This window comes from Microcebus murinus, chromosome 2 (assembly GCF_040939455.1).
Source record: "Microcebus murinus isolate Inina chromosome 2, M.murinus_Inina_mat1.0, whole genome shotgun sequence".
Classification (NCBI taxonomy): Eukaryota; Metazoa; Chordata; class Mammalia; order Primates; family Cheirogaleidae; genus Microcebus; species Microcebus murinus.
Window position 1 is genome coordinate 52,044,647 of NC_134105.1, and position 11,318 is coordinate 52,055,964.

The following is an 11,318-nucleotide window of genomic DNA, read 5'->3' on the forward strand; positions in this document are numbered from 1 at the left end:
TTACTGCCTACTAATGAATAGTTTTAGTAGTCTTGCAGTCATTTGGCCAAAATATTGAAAACTCAAATGCCCATAGATTAGACAAATAAGTAACTGGGGAAGAGAAGCTAGGTGTAGTACAGGATGGGGCGGTAGGGACTGTAGCAAATTGGAGAGAGTGTGCACTAATCGGACAATGGTTAGCTTTAGCTTATCATTCCTGTGTGTCAATTTAAGCCTGATGTTAACAAACAAAAACGTGGACTTTTATGAGATTTCTCCAAGTTTTTATTTCTTGGCAACTAATGCAAACTTTCTTTTTTTAAGTGTGTGGTCTGTCAGATAAAACAGCAAAGGACTTAATTTAATTCATAGTATTAGTGTTTTACTGATCCTGAGATTAAGTGTGTTTGTTGGTTTTTATGCTCAGTTTTGAGATTTTTTTTTAAGTAATATTAATACCATGTTCAATGGAATTGAGGCCATTATCTACTGTTCCCCGGGCTATGACTTTGCTCCACATTTTTGTTTGTTTGTTTTTGGTGACTCCAGCTCTTCATTCACTCTCACACTCTTCATTCTACTTACATCTTCACTCTTGCTGATTTCAATGCATGTATGTATATACCATGCTTTCACAGCCTGGCTGCTCATTCACTTAGTGTCTCTCTCTCAGGGATCTTGTTGTCTACCCTGCCCCAGCCTCCTCACTCTCCAAATTATACTGTAGACCTTGTCTCAAGGCTGTTAACTGCAACCTGGCCATAATCCCACCCCATTCTCTGATCACTTTTCATGTTTCCAATTTATTCTCTCTACCCTGAGTGCTGGTTCCAATCATCTCTTGACTCTTCAAGGTACCCCCCTTCAACTGATCATTCTACCTTTTTATTATACCGTGGAGGAAAATAAAGAACCTTATCTGAGAATAGCAAGCCCTTTCAAATTATCAGGCCCAGAGATGCATTGGAATGAGACAGCACTCACAACCTACTTCCCCTCTTTGAGCTATGTTTTCTTCTCTCGAAACTGCCTGCTAATGCCACAACTAGCTATAAATTAAACGAATAATGCTGCACTGGATACCATAACCCACACTCTATAGTCTAAGAATGCATAGCCAATCACTGATCAATGTTATTTCTGTAAATCAATGAGAATGTCTGACAACTTTGTATCAACGCGTTCCCTGTCCCCCTTTTTTGCCTTTAAAAGCCTGCTGGTAACGAAAGCTGAATGGAGCTCATATCCAAGGATACTAGGCTCTGAGTCTTCTGGGCAGCTGTCCTCACTTTGGCTCAAATAAATTCTTTGAATCATATTTTTCTCTTCCTTTTAAGTTGACATTTCTGGTGCTGTGAGCAGGACTGAGAGTGACTCACCCTCGACTATCTGACATTCCTTCCAGCTCAGCATCTGGCTAGCTCTGAACCTCTGTGTTCTTCTGACTCCAGGAGAAATTTCTGAATGCACAGTGATGAGTCCTACTGAAATCCAGGCCTTTCCACTCTTTGGTTAAAGGTCTAGGCTTTGTTTGCTTCAGCTGTTCTTTCCAGCCTCCTTTCTATAACCGAGGTTTTCCACTTTTACCCTGCGAATAAGAGATCTGTGTTACAGAAAAAACAAAACAAACAGAAAAACACCTACCTTTTCCACCTCCGCCTCGGGGCAGAAGGTGTGGGTCCCAGTCTGGCAAAGAGCTCTCTAGACAACCTCTGCCTTTTCTGCCTCTGTCCCACAGCAGTAAGGTCTGGATCAAGGTGTTGGCACCAGGGGTTTTGTTTTATATAAGACTGCAGTCACTGTTTGAAAATTCAGACAGCTTTTCATTCGTGACCAATTCCTATTAGTTCCTAACTGGAAAGTGCATGAGAGTGAGTTTTCTGGCCCCAAAGAAAAGAGGTGACTTGCTCCCTGCGACCCATTCACAGGGGGATCCAAGTGATTGGAGACTTTGCAAAGGTGTCAGGGTCATTGCCCACAATGTGAATCGGCCTCACAGGGCACTCCCCACGAGAATATCTCCAGGAACCCCTTTCTGCGCTTCCTGACTGGTAGAATATGAGGGACTGACTCCCCCATGCCCTGAGCACTCTGCTGCCACCTGGTGGTCAAAGACAGTCTGAGACACATAAGTGAGGGATGCATGACTCTTGGGTGACACCTAGAGGAGTGATACTCACAGATAGCACACTTCGGCCCAAAACACATTCCCGGCCTTTGTCACCTTTGAAAAGCCCCTAAAGTGTGGGAAATTAAGCTTCAATATCGGAGCAGTTTTTAAGCAAACAACTGCCTTCAGAAACAACAGGTGGATTTACGTATGACACTCAGGGGCGTCGCTCCTGTAAATATCTGGGAAATGAACCCACCTAGCCCAGGATGGTTATAAGCAGCAATGGCCAAAATGGGGCTCTTTAGAAATGCCTAAGTGCCCAAGACGTCAGGTGACACCAAACCCCCACACTCTTTTGGCATTTATTTGCAGGCACTATTGGGAAAAGCCGCTTTTAGAACCAGACTAATTGAATGGAAAACTTGCTTCTAATGGCACTTAGAACTTTCTAAAAGAAATTCTGAGCAAATTGCCTCATTAAAGAGGTAAATAAATGGATATCTGAAACTACTTCTAAATTGAAAAAGCCTTTGGAGGCTTTCTACCCTGGCGCCTTTTATACTCTCCCTTATCCGAACCCTCCTGTCCTGACTTGCCTCTCCGTCCATCACCACCACCTGAGGAAGCTCTCCCCGTCTCTGACCCCTTCCTGAAACTCCTATTCTGGCAGCCCCTTCCAGAGTAAAACTCAAAAGGAAGTCGGGAGCCTACTATTGTGTATTCACCTTGGGCAAAAACTGAACTTCAGAATATCAAAAAGACTTCCCTGACCTGCTCCAAGATCCTACAGGATTTGTGAAAGGATTTAATTGTCTGAACTTTATGAGCCTGAATATCCTGACCTTTATCAATTAATACATATTGGTGTCAGAAGGCAGAGCCGCTGAATGGTTGAAAAGGCAACTTGGAATAATAATCTTTTAGAGAATTTTCAACAACAGGCTGAGTCCGACTGTGAAAGGGTTCAGATTTTAGCCAAGTCTCTCCATGATTCAATTCCCCAGGTTTTTCCTAAAAATATAGATTGGAGGAGAATTCAGCAACGCACTCAAAGGCCTACCAAATCTGTATTTGATTATTTTGGTTGTTTGAGAAAATCTTTAAACAATATTCCAGAATGGCTGATGCTAAGCTCTAAGATCACCAGAATAATTTCCTTATAAATTCTATTTTATTCAATGGCTTAAATGAGAACTTGGCTACTTTAGTTAAAAAATACCAGCTTAATTGGGCAAATATACAAACTCAAATTAGTAAGCGTGGCATATCAACTTTCTAAAACTATTCAGGAAGAAGAAAGAACTAAAGCCTTGAGGATTATGAATTTGCAACTATAACAACTGACTAATCAAACCAGACATTTTAAGAAAAGACAACTCCTGCCAATGATAAAAGAGATGTTTGCTTCTATTGCAAAAAGCCTGACCATTTCAAAAAAGATTGTAGAAAACTTAAATCACAGCAGGAACAACAAAAGGACAAAAGGGAACTTGCTCTGAGGACCAAAAGGGATCTTTCCCATTTTCTTCTACTACCTGAGGAGAAATAGAAATTTTCATAAATCAGGAACAGACACAAGCCCTCATAGACACTGGGGACACTGGGGCTACTCTTTCTGTCCTAAACCCTGCCACCTTAAATTGTCCCCTTCCTCAGAGTAATGAAACTGTACAAATGGTAAGGGTATCTCATCAACCTGTTACTGTACGTAAGTCCAAACCCTTAGACTTCCAGGTAGGCTGACTCAGTGGTCTTCATTCCTTCCTGCTTGTTTCCTCAGCCCCCATACATCTCTTAGGCAGAGATAGTTCAAAACCACGATGCACACATTGCCTTCCCTCAGAAGGGGAAATGTACTTAAATTTATGATAGAATATGCTAACGGAACAACTACCAAATGAGAATGAAATGGCTGAAATTATAAAAATACAGATCAAACAAGTTATTTTGTAAACCAGGACTAATAAATAACACTGATAATTTATTGGAAGCTTTGCTGGCCTACTTATAGTCCCAATGTTCCACTGACGTTGGTAAGATATATTCAGCCACCCCTACTAAAGTGGAAGCAAGCCCAGTTAAACCTGTGCTCAATATTAGGCAATGCCTTTTAAGGCCTGAGGCAAGAGAAGGAATCAGGCCCATAATAAAAGACCGTATAGAAAAGGCTCTAATTATTCCTTGCATCAGCCCATGTAATACTTTAGTCCTTCCCATAAGGAAGCCAAATGAAAGGAGCTGGCGTTTTGTAGAAGATTCGAAAGCTATCAACAATATTGTGATCCTAAGACATCTGGTGGTACCAAGCCTCCACACTCTTTTGGCAGCAATCCCTGCTGAAAATGAGATATTTACTGAGGTTGATTTATGCAGCGCTTTCTTTAGCATTCCAGTAGACCTGGAGAGTCAGTATTTGTTTGCCTTTACTTGGGAAGACCATCAGTGTACCTGGACCATCATGCTGCAAGATTACACTGAGAGGCCCACTGATTTCTCTCAAATATGGAAATCTGACTTGGCTGATGCACATTTCTCAGTAGGATCTACACTTATTCAATATGTGGATGATCTCCTCCTTTGATTCTTGAATATGCAGACTTCAAAGGATGATAGCATGTATCTCTTAAAATAATTGGCATCTAAGGAACATAAAGTTTCTAGAGAGAAACTGCAATTTTGCAAGACACAGGTAAAATACTTAGAACATTTGATTTCTAAGGAAGGACGATTCATAAATTCAGACAGAATTAAAGGCATTCTAACCTTCTTTAACTTCTCCACAAAGAAGCAACTTTGAGAATTTCTGGGATTGGCTGGATACCGTCAAAATTGGATACCTGATTTTCTTTAATACTTCAGCCTTTATAAGTCCCCCTTATACAGCCCTCTTGTTTGGACACATAGGGACTAAAAGCCATACGAGGAAAGTCTCACAATTGCATCCCAATTGTAGCCTTTTGTTTTACCCATTATTCATGAAGACCAGGGAAATACTTTGGGAATCCTAAATCAGAAATACGGGGACTATAGGAGATCTGTTATTAATAGATATTACAGCCATTAACTTGTTGCAGTCCCTAAAGCATCAGTCCTCAACCTTTTTGGCACCAGGGATGGGTTTCATGGAAGACAGACAATTTTTCCACGGACCAGGGGGTAAGGAATGGTTTCGGGATGATTCAAGCTCCTTACATTTATTGTGCAGTCAAACCTCTCTGCTAATGATAATCTGTATTTGCAGCTGCTCCCTGTGCTAGCATCACCGCCTCTGCTCCACCTCAGGTCATCCCCAGGCATTAGAATCTCATAAGGAGCACACAATCTAGATCCCTCGCATGCGCAGTTTACAGCAGGGTTTGTGCTCCTATGAGAATCTAATACCGCCACTGACCTGACAGGAGGCGGAGCTTATGCGGTGATGCAAGCGATGAGGAGCAGCTGTAAACACAAATGAAGCTTTGCTTGCTCACCTACCGCTCACCTCCTGCTGTGCAGTCCCATTACTAACAGGCCACAGACTGGTATTGGTCCACAGCCCGGCGTTTGGGGACCACAGCCCAGCGGGCAGCCCACCTTGCTAAAGAGCAATCTCTGTTGCTGACTGGCTCTATGAAGCCGTTGAGGAAATAGTTATTTGACCTCTTTTCACTATCTACATTTCCCACTGGGTGGAAACCCTTCTGAACTCCCATGATATCTAACATTACTCTGTTAACAGGCTTGCTTCCTATGAAGTTCTTCTCCTGTCCTCACCTAACATTACTCTTTCCTGCTGTAATAATCTTAACCCAGCCACTCTTTTGCCTTTGTCTCTGGATGAGATGCCACATCGTGACTGCATCACCATGACCAACCAATTTCTAGCACCTAGACAGTACCTACAAGCAACACCTACAGATAATGTCAATGTATTCTGGCTCATTGATGGATCTTTCTTTCTTTTTTTTTACTTTTTCCAAAACACAGCTTTCATACAGTCTTTTCTAAATCAGATATGTCTGTCTCTGAAAACATTTTGTATGCTCATTTAGTTTGATTTCTTAAATGGGCATGATGAACAATATTGCCAAAATTGTTCAAGAAATTTTCCCTTGAAAAACTTAATTATTACTATCTTTCAAAAATAACACAGATTTATTCTACTAAGAAGTGCTGAGATGTAGCAATTTGAATTTTAAAGTCATTTTACTATCCAAAAGTACTCCTATTCTAAACACAAAAACCTAAGATTGTAATTTGTCCCCATGAAGAGCCTAAGCAATATGGTAACAAAAAAAGGCAATAGTAATACAACTAAGATCTAATTAAAATTTAATTAAAATTGGAGTGTCTGTATCTTCAGTAACAAAATATTTCCTTAGTTCAGAAAAAAAATTAACATCTGACTGAAGTATATAAAGCTAAAATATTCTGTTGCCAGTGCTTAGTTGAAACATATGGATAAAGGAATTGATAAAGTAATTGTACTTCTGATAACCAGGTCAGTGAACAATTAAAACTTAAAATGACATTTAATTCTCTGATTGAAAATGTCAATCCATCAAAGTAAAAACCAGTCATCTTAAAGAGATGGCAAAATTAAAATTAAAAAGAAAGTAAAAATAAACCTTTAATGGTCAATGCAAACTGGCTGTATAAATTTCGTTTTAATGGCAAAAAAAATTTCAAACTGTTAAAAGCTCATTTGATTAAACTGAAGTACTGTATTTAGGAAAAAGAAAACAAAGCCAAAAACTAATTTAATGCCAATGTCCTAGTGACAAAAGCTTTTAGACAAAATGACAGGTAGCTGTCTTTAAAAAAGAAAGTGTAAAGAGTGGAGGGGTAAAACCTGCCCAACAGGCACAATGAACATTATTCAGTGATGGACACACGTATAGCCCTGACTTAGGCATTGTAAAGCTATCCATGTAACAAAAAAATTTGTACCCCCTTAATATTTTGAAATAAAAAATGTAACATACAATAGGCTAGGTTTACAATAATATGAATAAAGAAAACTTATCCAATAATTGCATATTGAGCAAAGCTACTGTACAAATATAAAGCAAATAAGAAAGAACCCAGGAAAAAACAAAAGAGCAGAGAAAAGATACTATTCCCCCATCCTCCAAACAGCACCCATGCAAATTCCAACATCAACATTCAATAAATTTCCAAAAAATTATTTATATTCTACATCTTAACCAGTGTCTCTCCACTCTTTTTCATTATCATTCCATTAAGGAGCCTTTTTAGATCTCTTAATCCTAACCACCCCCCAAAATTTTAACACCACAGATATAGTAGCTGTTTATGCACTCTATGTACACTCTGCTTTATACATAAAAACAATTAAGATTTTTTTTGTCCCCCAAAACAAATTCTGACTAAGAATGCATGGTATAAACAGCAAAAGGTTTGGAGTATTAAAACATTTATTCTTTTATTTGAAGAAGAAGTATGAAGAAGAAAACTATATTTTAGCACTGAGATTTGTAGATTATTTCCAAAATAGTTTAACCCTCAACTAGTCAGTTTTATCAAAATCGGTCATCCCCAAATTAGGCATTGTTCCCAGCGACAGACATTCCTTGTTCTGCACAACAGTATGGGACCATAAAAACGCCTCTTCAAAGCAATCTTGCTATAATAATCAATGGGGAAAATTATAATCATTCCATGACCTTTACTAATCTGTCAAACATTAAAAATTCTTCCTATCAGTTATAAATATAGAAGAAAATTCAAAAATATGTTAAAATATTTATTTAGTACATTGTAATTTAAAACATTAGAAACATTGAGAATTAAAGTGTTTTATTTCATTGTAAAAACTAATTAAGACTAGTCTGAGGACAGGTGCAGTGGCTCACACCTGTAATCCTAGCACTCTGGGAGGCTGAGGCGAGAGGCTTGCTTGAGCTCAGGAGTTTGAGACCACCCTGAGCAAGAGCTAGACCACACCTCTACTATTAATAAAAATAGGAAAAATTAGCTGGGCATGGCAGGGCATGCCTGTAGTCCCAGCTACTCAAGAGGCTAAGGCAGGAAGATTGCTTGAGCCCAAGAGTTTGAGGTATCAGTGAGCTATGATGACACCACTGCACTCTAGCCTGGGTGACAGAACAAGACTCTGTCTCAAAAAAAAAAAAAAAAAAAAAAAAAATTAGTAGTTTGATAGTGCTTGCTTTTTTTGCTTTTTTTTGTTGTTGTTGTTTGGTCAAATAACTTGATACTGAGTAAACATCTTTTCTATACAATGGAAATCGTTATATTCCTTTTAAGTTTGGATTAGCTTCCACCATTTTATTATGTGTGCTTTCAATGTTATATTTCTGAATCCACATTAAATATCCTTCAGTGTGAAGTTTTTCATCATCACTTCATCTGGGACCTAGTTATCCTTTTCATCACAACCTCTTTCCTCATTTATGTTGATAAGTTGCCTTCACTAAGTTCCTCTGGGTCTCTAGAACAGCGGTAGTATCAACATTTCCATAATCAGTGATTTCTTCTACAACTCCATTTATGTTTGATTTAAATTTCGCTTCCAGCATTATCATTTTTCATTTCTTTGCTTCCCCTTCATCTTCATTGGCCAATTCTTTTGACAGTCCAGTTTTGTAAAATGTCAAGTAGGTGACAAAGAGAACACAGCTACACTCTTAGCTGTAAGTGAATTGGATAACAGAAATGTAGGGACCAACCCCTGGCCGACTTTGAAAGAAGTAACATGATTGATCACTGATCATGAAGCACATCTGTTATTTATATAGTGATCTGTGGACTAAAGAACTAGCAGAGAAGTTTGTACTTCATGCAATTACTCATAGTTAATATACTGTGGTAAATGAAATTTAAACTGTGCTGTTAGGAGGCTGGTATTAATTGACTAAATCATGGTTACTGAAATTTCTGCCTTTGGAAATGATGCAAATTGAGGACTGCCTACACCCTCCTTGTTTTCTTGTTGTTGTTATTGTTTTTGTGTGTGTGGAAACAGAATCTCTCTCTGTTGCCTGGGCTGGAGTGCCATGGCATCAGTCTGGCTCACAGCAACCTCAAACTCCTGAGCCTAAGCGATCCTCCTGCCTCAGCCTCCTGAGTAGCTGGGACTACAGGTATGTGCCACCATGCCTGGCTAATTTTTTCTATTCATTTTTAGTTGTCCAGCTAATTTCATTCCTTTTGTTTTTATTATTAGAGACGGGATCTCGTTCCTGCTCAGGCTGATCTTGAACTCCTGACCTTGAGCAATCCTCCCACCTCGGCCTCCCAGAGTGCTAAGATTGCAGGCATGAACCCTACTTGTTTATATGGACCCAGACAGGCTTAACACTCACTACTGAGAAATAGTCCATCTAATTAATATCAAATAATGAATCTTAAAGCACTCAAATACAAAATCAGTACATAGTGAGTGGATATTGAGGTGGTTTTCAAATCATTGTCATTGGCAATCAAGCTTAAAATGTGATTATCTTAGAATACAGAATTTTAGAAACAGGGGACCTCAAAAGATCCTATAGTTTGATATCTCAGATTATGCAGCATGTTTATTATGAATTATTTCTCCTCCTTCAATTTTTATTTGCTCATTATACAGCTACTTGCAATCACAGCTCCTTCAGCTCCACATTTGGTAGAACCACAGCAGGACAAGCACAGAAACATCCTAAGCCATCTTCATCAAGGCAGTCACAGGGGTCCATCCCACTGAAAATCAGGAGACCCTGGCTGTCATACACCTTACTCTTTGCCAATACCACTGTCTCTCTGAACCAATGGTCACAGTTTTTGTAAGCCTTCTTTTTTCTCTTTTACCAGTTTCTGGAGCAAATGTAGTTTGTTGTCTTGGATTTGTAAATTGTAATGACCTCAAAGCTTTTAGCAATTCTTCCATCTGTTTAAGATTTTCTTCTCTGGTGGTCTTCAGAATCAACACCCACACTTCCACTGATTATCTGCATGCAATTTGGACAAAGCTTCCAACCAGGTAAAAGCTGTCTTCCAGATTTCGCATTCAGAAAAGTGTCATCATCTAACTCAATTACATGCAAATTTGGGGGGCTAGCTTTTTGTGTCTGTTAAATGGGTTTCAACAGGACTTTTGCAAGTCCTCAAATCTATAGATGTAAATTTTTACACAATGAAAGCAAATTGTTCCCAGAAAGTATCACTCCAGTTCTAAGTTGAAGTATACCATTTGATGGTAATTCTTACAAAGTCTTGTCTTGAAACCTATGTGACAACTACAGCACTCATTTGTGGTATGAAGCAAGACTCAAACTGCACACGGATTCATTATTCTTGATTCCATTAAATTTTTCCTGTTTTATTTTGTTTCAAAATTTCTCTTTAGTAGATCACATGCTGATCACCCTTAGCTTGGGCTCTCCTCTGCCCAGGTTTGGGCAGGAACTGTGTCCGCCAGACAGGCCAGACTTAGCTACCCACTCTCCACCTTGTCCCTGCTCTACCCTACTGATGGTTCTTATTTGAAAGGTGAAGTTGGAAATTATAGAGCTGATTATGCCATAGTGTCTCTAACTGAGGTTGTAGAAGATAATCCTCTTTCAGATGTAAAATCAGCTCAGCAGGCAGAATTGATTGCCATAATTCATGCTTGTCAACTGGCAAAAGACGAAACAGCTAACATTTATACTGACAGCTGATATGCATTTGGAGTAGGTTATGATTTTGGAATGCTTTGGAAGCAAAGTGGGTTTCTGACCTTTTTCAACCCATCAAAAATGGTCAACAAGTCTCTGACCTCTTAGAGGCAATTCAAAATCCCAAATCTTTGACCATTATCAAAATTCCTGGTCATTTTTCAAAATTAGATAATTTGGAGAACAAGAGCAACCATTTCGTTCATGCTGCAGCTAAGAATGTAGCCCTGAAAATTACATAAGACAAAGAATGTCTTGAAATGACCTTACAGACTTATTACCCTTTTAAAACTTCAGTGGAAAAAGCACAAATGGGAGCTCTCAAGAAAGAGATAGATCTCTGGAAAGAAAAAGGAGCAAGTTTTCCCCAGAAACCGGCTTATGGTAAGGACCTAATAATAGAGCAATCCTTCTCTTAGGGCTTTTATTGCCCTTTTTTCTGTAGTATGTTCATGAGCTGACTCATTGGAATCCAGACAAAATAATGGCGTAGGGAAAGCAATATTATTGGAAACCATCTCCTACTATTGCACAAAAGTTTTATTCTTGCTATACTATTTGTCTCAAAC

General features: G+C 39.0%; 1 pseudogene; it reads right to left on the reverse strand.

The window, feature by feature from the left end:
* Positions 1-9,620: 9,620 nt before the first annotated feature.
* On the reverse strand, positions 9,621-10,382 carry LOC105872868 (ARL14 effector protein pseudogene; annotated as a pseudogene).
* Between the last annotated feature and the right edge of the window lie 936 nt (positions 10,383-11,318).